The sequence below is a fragment of the Triticum urartu genome, chromosome 2A, assembly GCF_056163025.1.
Source record: "Triticum urartu cultivar PI428250 chromosome 2A, HENAU_Tu73, whole genome shotgun sequence".
Taxonomy (NCBI): Eukaryota; Viridiplantae; Streptophyta; class Magnoliopsida; order Poales; family Poaceae; genus Triticum; species Triticum urartu.
The window spans coordinates 252,322,216-252,331,407 of record NC_141874.1 but is presented as its reverse complement, the minus strand read 5'-3'; the positions used below and the strand labels follow the sequence as shown (position 1 = coordinate 252,331,407).

Below are 9,192 nucleotides of genomic sequence, written 5' to 3'. Positions count from 1 at the left end.
TGGATCACCACCGTACCAACCTCAAAATCTTAACCATGAATATCTCGTGATCCTTCCGGCGATCACAACCTCAAGCCATACTAGGTCTAAAACAGTGATCCTTCCAGCGATCACAACCACGACCAACACTTGGTCCTTTCCAACCCGATGGCCTTCCCGCCATCATCAACAGTGCAGAGTTCATAACTTAGTGTGCAATTATTATTAAATGTTGACCCATGGTGTGACCTACTTTCGAGCGTGTCCGTAACCGTGGACTCGGCTATCAATAGATTAATACACTTTGCAGAGGTAGCGCACTGTACCCACACCACGGAACCCATGGCCTCGTACTCCCATTCGGGTGGACAAACGGCATTCCGACGAAACCACTCCATTGCCATGACACTCTCTCGGCCACTCCGACCCACTCCTAACGGGCCTAGTCCTAGGTGGCCCCGTGTCTACCAAAGACACAACGACCACCATCGTGGCCAAAACGTCCCTCACGGGGACCGGTACCAAAAAACTCAACAACGGGCACACAAGGTTATGTCTGCTTACCGGGCCAGGGTACCGCACGGCCATAACCTTCCCTACTTGGAGGCACTGACCAGAGGCATGACAACGGACTGAATAAAGGCCTTCACATACAGGCAAATGTGGTTGCACTGGAAAAAACTCGATTCAGTGGCACCATGACCCGGTCAATGATATATTCAAGTTGTATTATTATTAGGTTCAACTTAAATTGAAACTAACCGGTGTCATAGTATGCCATGAAGTGCAACAATAACATATGCATCACATATTAATGGAAAAGACTGAGTCAACTATATCCACACTAAGCATAACCATCAACAACTCTTGACACTCCTCTGGTGAAGATTAAACCTCACATTAAACAGAATCTTTTCTAACATGTTTTATCATTTTTCTCATGCAAGAAAAATAACTTCAATTATTTACTTATATACATAACCATATTATTTCTACCATAGCAAAAATTAATTCTAGTCTCTTTTGTCAACTTAGTTAGCTCTAAACTTTCTATAACACAAGCATATTAACTTGAACAAGCACTTAACAGAATATGTATAACACAAAAATGATCTATATGCATGGATTAAATCATTCATTCAAGTAGGAAAATCACAAATATTGCAGTGGCACCATGAAAATGTTGTTGTGGCTTGCCTTAGTGCAGATGAGGTTCACAAACCTCCTGGTGATCCTCAAGATAAGCTTCGCTGCTCTGAAAACAATTACAAACACAAAAAGAAATCATCAAGAACCCTTCTAAAAATCACCATAAAATCTAGACAGCAGGGGAAAATCCCATTTTTGGTGAGCTGCTAGATTTCTTTGCAAAGAACACAATGCAAAAAGAATCAATTCATTTGGACTTATGGTTGAAAATTTATAGCTGTTTGAAGCTCTCTAGATAAATATGAATTTGAATTTAAATAAACAGACTAGAGGGGGGTGACGTCGAAGGCGTAAAGCCTCGGGGCGCCACCACTCGTACCGCTTCGCACGAGTACTGAGTTGCTGACTAGCGGGCCCCGCTAGTCAGATGAGGGGGAGAGGGGAAACGAGACAGGGGGCGGCGCGGCTTCACCGGAGCAAACGCCAGCGACGAGGGCTCCTTAGACAAAACGAGAGGGAGGGATCGAGAGAGGAGAATGAGGCGCACCTGCCTGTACCCATAGAGTAGCTAGGGGTAGTCGGACGGCGTAGAATCTTCCTCTCTAGCGGAGACAGGAAGAGGAGCTCGCCGGAGACGAAGACGACGGCGAGCAGATGCGACTCTAGGGGCTCCAACCGTGCGGAGTGGCACCACCGCAGAGTGGCGGAGGCCCTGGAAGGGTTGCCCAGGCCTGGGAGGGGCCGGAGCTATGGGGACGACCCAAGGGGATCGCCGGCGAGCTCGAGCTCGAGGACGGTGGCCTGCGGCCTGCCCGACCGTGCTACGGTCCTCTACTAGGTTGTGGAGTGTGTGGGAGTGGTGGATGATGCTCGACGAGGCTGGGGGATGGCTCTATTTATAGCCGAGCATCGAGGGGGGTTCGGGCTCCACCGGTGGACACCTGGACACGGCGCCCGGCGACGAGTGGCGTTAGTGAGAGAGGGAGAAGGAGACGGAGCTCACGCGGAGGTTGTGGGCGAACGGGGACGAGCACCTGGGCACTGGGGTGACAATGAGCACAGTGCGCACCGCACTGTTTCGTTGGTCGGACTGTGCCCGTGCTCGCTGTGGCGAGCTCCGGCGTCGGCGTGTGCAAGGGGAGAGTTAATGGGGCTAAGACGAAGATGGTGGCGAGGTTTGGCACGCTTAGGCAGGTGGGGAAGAGAGCACGCGATCAATAGAGGCTCGGGCGCATCGCAAAGCGCGTCGGCCACATGCCAACATACCTGGATGAACGCGGTCACCGCGTGAACTCTGACCTTATGCCGACCAAAGCCCAAACTTCATGTTTGGCATGTTGTTCGTGGTAGTTTTGAATGTTACCACGGTTTGGTTTGGATCATGACGTAGTAGAAAAGATTTCACAAGCCTACTAAGTTTCTGATCAGTAACTTTGAGAGCTTACTGTGGTCAAACGGATGGGAGTTGGGAGCTATGTTTTGGAGGGTAGCAATCATCTACTAAGGTGATGATGCACAAGAAAAATCAGCCCAAAAGGAGCAAGTAAAATGGTAGTTGCTGTAGCAAAAATATTCCAAAAAGTCATGCAGTACTTTTGCTCAGGAAGGTGCCCTAGGGTTCCACGAATATTTGTGAATTTTCTCACATTTTTGTGGGCAAGAAAAATTGGGGTTGCTTTGGAGCACATTAATCTAGCTAGGGTTTAAGAGAGGGAAATGAATATTTTTCATTAAGGAAAAATATTCCAAATATTATTTTGAGATGAACCAGAGGGTAATGATGGTTAGAGAGGGAAATGGGACACTTGGGTGAAAGCCAAGGGGTACCCAAGTGTTTAAGTCCATATGAAAGGATTCAAAAACCCCAAATTTCAAAATCAATCCACTGAAAATCACGCAAATAAAGGAGGGCGAAAACTAGGTTGTCACATGTTTGGCCTTTTTTATACATTAGTTGAGTTTCTCGTCATTTAATGTGCATAATTCAAATTTGAACTACAAGCACATGCTCCCATGAACCAAAGTTGGTTGGAAAATCACATGTGTGTCCTCGGGTGAATTTCTAGGTCATCGTACCTCGGCCGAGAACATTGAGAAACTTGGTTTAAAAATTCTTGTAAATCCAAAACACGCCTGAAAATCATGAAACTTGGCACGGTGTCATGTCATGGTGCTACCATGCTGTGGTAAAAAATTGGCCTAATAGGAACAAGTTTTTGGTATAAGCTTCTTGCAAACCAGAGCTTCTCTCAAGAAGGCTCGTAGTTCTGAGAGGGAACGTGTCACCTTTGAGTGCGAAACAATATACGCTGCCCCCTTGAGTTTCTTTATAGAGGCAACATAGAACTACATGAGTGCCCTTTTAAATTTTGGAATTATTCCAGGTTCGTTTGGCCTTTTTTATACATTAATTGAGTTTCTGGTCATTTAATGTGCATAATTCAAATTTGAACTACAAGCACATGCTCCCGTGCACCAAAGATGGTTGAATAATCACATGTGTGTCCTCGGGTGAATTTCTAGGTCCCATACAAGAAATGGGAATGAAACTCAAACCTCTGGGCAATGTGGCTCGGCCGAGAACATTGAGAAACTTGGTTTTAAAATTCTTGTAAATCCAAAACACGCCTGAAAATCATGAAACTTGGCATGGTGTCATGTCATGGTACTACCATGTTGTGGTAAAAAAATTGACAAAATAGGAACAAGTTTTGGTATAAGTTTCTTCAAACTCGAGCTTCTCTCAAGAAGCCTCGTGGTTCTGAGAGGGAACGTGTCACCTTTGTGTGCATAATTCAAATTTTAAATACAAGCACATGCTCCAGTGCACCAAAGCTGGTTGAAAAATCACATGTGTGTCCTCGGGTAAATTTCTAGGTCCCATGCAAGAAATGGGAATGAAGTTCAAACATCTGGGCGTCGTGGCTCGGTTGGAAACATTGAGAAACTTGGTTTTTTAATTCCTCTAAATCCAAAACACGCATGAAAATCATGAAACTTGGCTTGGTGTCATGACATGGCACCAACATGTTGTGGTAATTTTGCTATCCGATTTGCGAAGGCGCACACATTAACAACCAACAAAGTCATTTTGGAACAAGTGCTGTCACGTTACAATTGGAAACACAAGTATTATTGAAACCGTGGGCGTTCTATTTACCATTTACATGCCACCACGCGTCCCCTTTTTTATTAGCTAGGAGGCGACGTGCAGGGTAGCTATTTGAGTACGGGAGGCGTGCGATCAGACCCCTGCGCGTGCTTATCGGGAGGAGAGCCCTTTGACCTCCATCTGTCGTGCACCTCTCTCCCCAGGTCTCCATTAATGGTGCCCGGGCCTCTGTTTAATGGCGTGGCTATGTCTCTCTCGATTGAGATTTAAGAGAGGAAAAAGAAAATCTAAGAAGAAAATTTTGCACGGATCTTGATGTAAGATCCGACGGACCTATATAGCATCTACTTCGACTTATGGCAAGATTGATGAATATATATATAAGGACGACAAGAGTGGATAATACTTGTCTTACATAATTAGGAAGATAATTAAAAAAGCCACATGCGGCCACGTCTAAAATACACAAGGGCAAAAGAAGAAGGAAGACACATACAACGATCTGGCTCGCTGATCTCTACTTTCTTTATGCGCTGCAGGTCGCAGAGACTAGTTCTCGCGGCAAGCAGCGATGTTCTCTTACATCAGTTTCATGTCCTTAATACGCTGCTTGGCAGCATCCTATGCTTCCTCCACCAGCCTTTCGCGCTCGATGCGGAGCATCGCATTCTCGTCCATAAGTTTCTTGATGATGACGCCCGTCCTTTGCAAGAAGGCAGCGGTCTCCTCCGCCTGCTTCGCATTTCCAGTGATCTTTGCCCTCAACAGGTCGTGCTTGGCTCGGAGCTTCGCATTTCCCTCCCCCAGTTGTTGGATGACGCTGGTAGCCTCATCCTGCAACCTCGCCCAGCCGGAGATCTGATCCATCTTCTATGGACGATCGCATGCATGCGCCTATAAGAGTCCTTTCAAAGGCCGCCGCAGCGCGGCCAGACCTCCGTGCTGCTTCGGTGGCACGGAGGGACATCTCTACTACTTCCGCGGTGCGGCCGGACCAATCTGCTACATCGACGGCACGGTAGGACCTCTGTGCTGCTTCAGCGGCACGGCGGGACCTCTGTGCTGCTACTACTTCTTGGCTGGACATGTCGACTGCTTTTGCGGCGAGGCAGGACATCTCTCGTGCTTCCTCTTCCATGCTCGCCTCTCCCTGGTGGAAATCTCTCGACCCAGAACTCACACTAGCTATGGCAGACGCAAAGGAACGATGCTGAATGACTTGATTGTTTTTTGTGGATGAGGAGTTGAGGAGGAATGTGCAGTCATCTTGGCATAGTAGTATTTATTACCGAGTACTACTAATACGCTCCTAAGTGGGAAACCGTTTAGGTTGTGATCGGTGTGAATAGGTTTGCAATTAAATATAGCATGGTAGTAATTTGGAATGTGATGAGACACAAGCTCAAAATTTATTGACGGTTCTAGTTTCTAAGTGCGGCACTATTCCCGGATGGCGTAACGTGGGCACGTGTTCTCGGCCATGCTGTAGCATATGCCATGGTACTACTTCTTTTTCTACTACCGTGTATGTGCAATAACTAGCACCGTCGGATACATATCTTACGGTTATTGGGGTGTTCGACAGCAATAGCCTCATGGCGAGCTATAGACTAGTCTTTTTTTCACACCCATTACATCGACACATATCATCTCTCTCCCTCTTTCCCACGCACACACCTATCTCTCGGGACTTCTCGCACGCACCATCTCTAGCTCACTAGGTCAATGCCACCCACATACACTTGTACTCTGAGTTTAGTACGTTATACAGGAAGAGAAGAGGTGCACGCACGCACTCGTCCTCTCTCACACACGGATATGTAGCTATGAATTGTAGTGTTCTCAACCCTCTGATTGGCTCTATCATAGGTTTCACGTTGCTCCTTGGCCTTGAGATGGAGAAGTTTAAAATGCGGAGGCTAAGATGGAGGTGGGACGTTTTGGTTAATGTGCGGGCTGCAGACAGCACCAACACGACACGAGCTTCATCTGCCTGTTGCGCCTACAGTCGGTGAGTTGTCCAAGTATAGACACAACTAGGCCCTCCTTGGTATCCACGCCTCGACTTAGACTAGTCACAGTGTGGAGTAACTTAGAGTAGTAACATGCACATGTTACTAGTCTATGTTACTACCTCCAAAGTGGGTAGTAACATATGTGTTGTGTTATGCATCACTCCATTTATTAGGTTGTAGACTCATCTTTTTTGATATGTGTGATGTTACAGTAACTAGCTATGTTACCACATGCCTCTCTTTCTTCATTAATTGCATGCCACATCATCTATTTTGTCTAGATAAGTGTGATGTTATCACCTATGTTACTCCCACTATGATCAGCCTTATGTGCAGAGACATTAGGGTCGGAGGGAGTCCTACTAGTAGTAGTATTACTTTGATGTGTCGCGTCAACTCACACAAGTATGCAACACTTCCTGAACAAACAGGAATTTAAGCTGTTATACTTACTTCTTATAAGTTGTTATACTTCTTACCCAAAGGATCTTTATATCCAACAGACAAAAAATATCCGTTCGACTATTGAAAATTACTGTAACTGCTGATCTGATGTCGAAGTAATTGCTACATCGACACCAAAGCCCACCATCTCTTAAGCTAAAGTAGACCAAGCTAACCCCTATATTAGCATATTACTAAGATAAACAGAAGGCACTGTAGTATCATTTAGGACGTGAGCTTGTCAATCTGAATGTGGAGGGACACCAGCTTAGCCCTGGCCAGCAGCTTGGGAGGAACTGTGAAGAAGGTCAGCTCATGCACGGCGACGTCGCCGGGATCCTTGCTGCTTGTCAGCTCCATTTCCACCTTGACGGCATCGGTCCTGCCTTTGGGCTCCCCTGGCTGGCCATTCACCCATAGCTTGGCCACATAGTGCGGCAGTGGGGACGACCCCGCTCTGATGTAGACGACTGACACAACGATAGGCGCGCCGATGTCGAGAACGCTACCGACCAAGAAAAAACATGTGATCGTCCTCCTAGGCGAACAACAAGAGCCATGGCTCTGACAGTGGCACTTGCAGCTGGAGAACCTTGTTGTACTGGATCCTGTGCACAGGCATGGGATGCACGATGCTGATGTGGTGGGAGAGCACCAGCGGCGGGCCTTCTTAGCCACATACAGGCCTGGGGAATTTGCAGGGCACGAGCGGACACACGCTCTGCTGATCGGCGAGCTTGTGGTAAGTGACGTAAAACCCACAGCCTTCGTGCAGGCACTCCACCCTCACCGAGGAGAGGATGGCGTCCATCGCCGTGTTCCGCACGTCGAAACCACCACCGCGCTCGCACTGCTGGCACTACCGCTGGTTCCCCGGGCGCTCAACACAGCAATCCACGCAGGCCAGGTGCCCTCCCTTGCACTGCACAAATCAATCGAACAGCACATCAATCAAGAAACCTTCAACCTTGATCGATCAGCCAAACGAACGAGGTGTATTCGTACCTCATACACTAGAGGCTTCAAGGGGCGGAGGCACAAGGGGCAGTGGAGCAAGCTGAGGTCCATCGACACCATAGAGTGCTCCATCATCGGGTCCTGTTCCATCTACATGATCTCGCCCTCCTCGTGCACAACCATCTCTCACTTTATTAGGGCCGGGGCATTACAAATATTTACCGTCACATATTCATACTACTTCAAGGTGCATTAAATCAACACATGTAAGTATCAAAAGGAGAGTCACAACATGCATGCATGTGATGTAATTAGTGCATCAGTAAACGCAAATTATTGAAATATATAGTGTGGTGCTTTGATGTGTCGTGTCAACTCATACAAGACCAAGAGGTTTGATTACTACAACGCCTTCTCCCTCGTGCACCTGCCTTTGGCTGCATGATAGGTGGGCCACCCACCTATTGGGCCAACCTATGATACACGCAAAGGCAGGAGCAGTAAGTCAATGAACCTGCGTCCCTCCCTTGCCCATCAGCGTGGTGGCTGGCAGGACTAGGATAAGATTTTGTTCGCTACACCCTCTCCCTCCCGCACGCGGTGGACATGCAACAGTTTAATCGGTGTCAGATGGCCAGAAGCATACTGTAGTACTCCTCCTCTATAGTAGTAATCCATCATTGTTCGACTTCCTGAAGAGGCGAAGAGCCAAGCGCAGCCCGGACGCTCGTGTGGCAGTTTCATGTGTAGAGCAGTCTAGGATAGCGTGTACCGTGCATGTAAGCTTAAAATCGTTGGGGTTGACTCCCTGCTTTTTTTGATTAAAATAATCTTCTGGCCTTACATGTCATCATGGTGATTGTAGTTTCCCGCTCATCTGGTCAAGACAGGAATATATATTTTAATTTTTGGTGGGGTAAATGTTAGTGGTTGCAACAAATGGAGTATTGTACACTACGGGTCTTTCAGCCAAGTTTAGAGGCAAACATGTGGGGCCAGTGCTATGATGTGTCACGTCAACTCATACAATGAGGAGAAGCTTGATTTTACTACTACACGCCTTCTCCCTCGCCCATGCACGCAGTGGCTCGCAAACAAGGACAGGTTTTTGCTTAGGTTGGTCGTAATGGAATACCATTATCATGCATATGATACTAGTGTGTGATACTACACATCCATGGTGCATAGTATCATATGTTAGTATCATCGATGACTTCATTTATTAGCATGCATGACACGTAGTAGCACAACATTTAATATGATACTCAACCCTCTCTTTCTTCATTTACTTCTATGCCACCTCATCAAATTTTCCTAGTTGGCATGCATGATACTCCCTCCGTTCCTAAATATTTGTGTTTTTAGATATTCTAAATGGACTACCACATATGGATGTATATATACATATTTTAGAGTGTAGATTCACTCATTTGCTCCCTATGTAGTGACTTGTTGAAATCTCTAGAAAGACAACAAGTGACTAGACTACACCGAGGCAGAGTACATATGGAGCCCTGTAAACCAGAAAGGAGTATT

The 9,192-nt window shown here is 46.8% G+C and overlaps 1 pseudogene; it reads right to left on the bottom strand.

Moving 5' to 3' along the window:
- Positions 1-6,924: 6,924 nt before the first annotated feature.
- On the bottom strand, positions 6,925-8,191 carry LOC147984727 (E3 ubiquitin-protein ligase SINA-like 7; annotated as a pseudogene).
- Between the last annotated feature and the right edge of the window lie 1,001 nt (positions 8,192-9,192).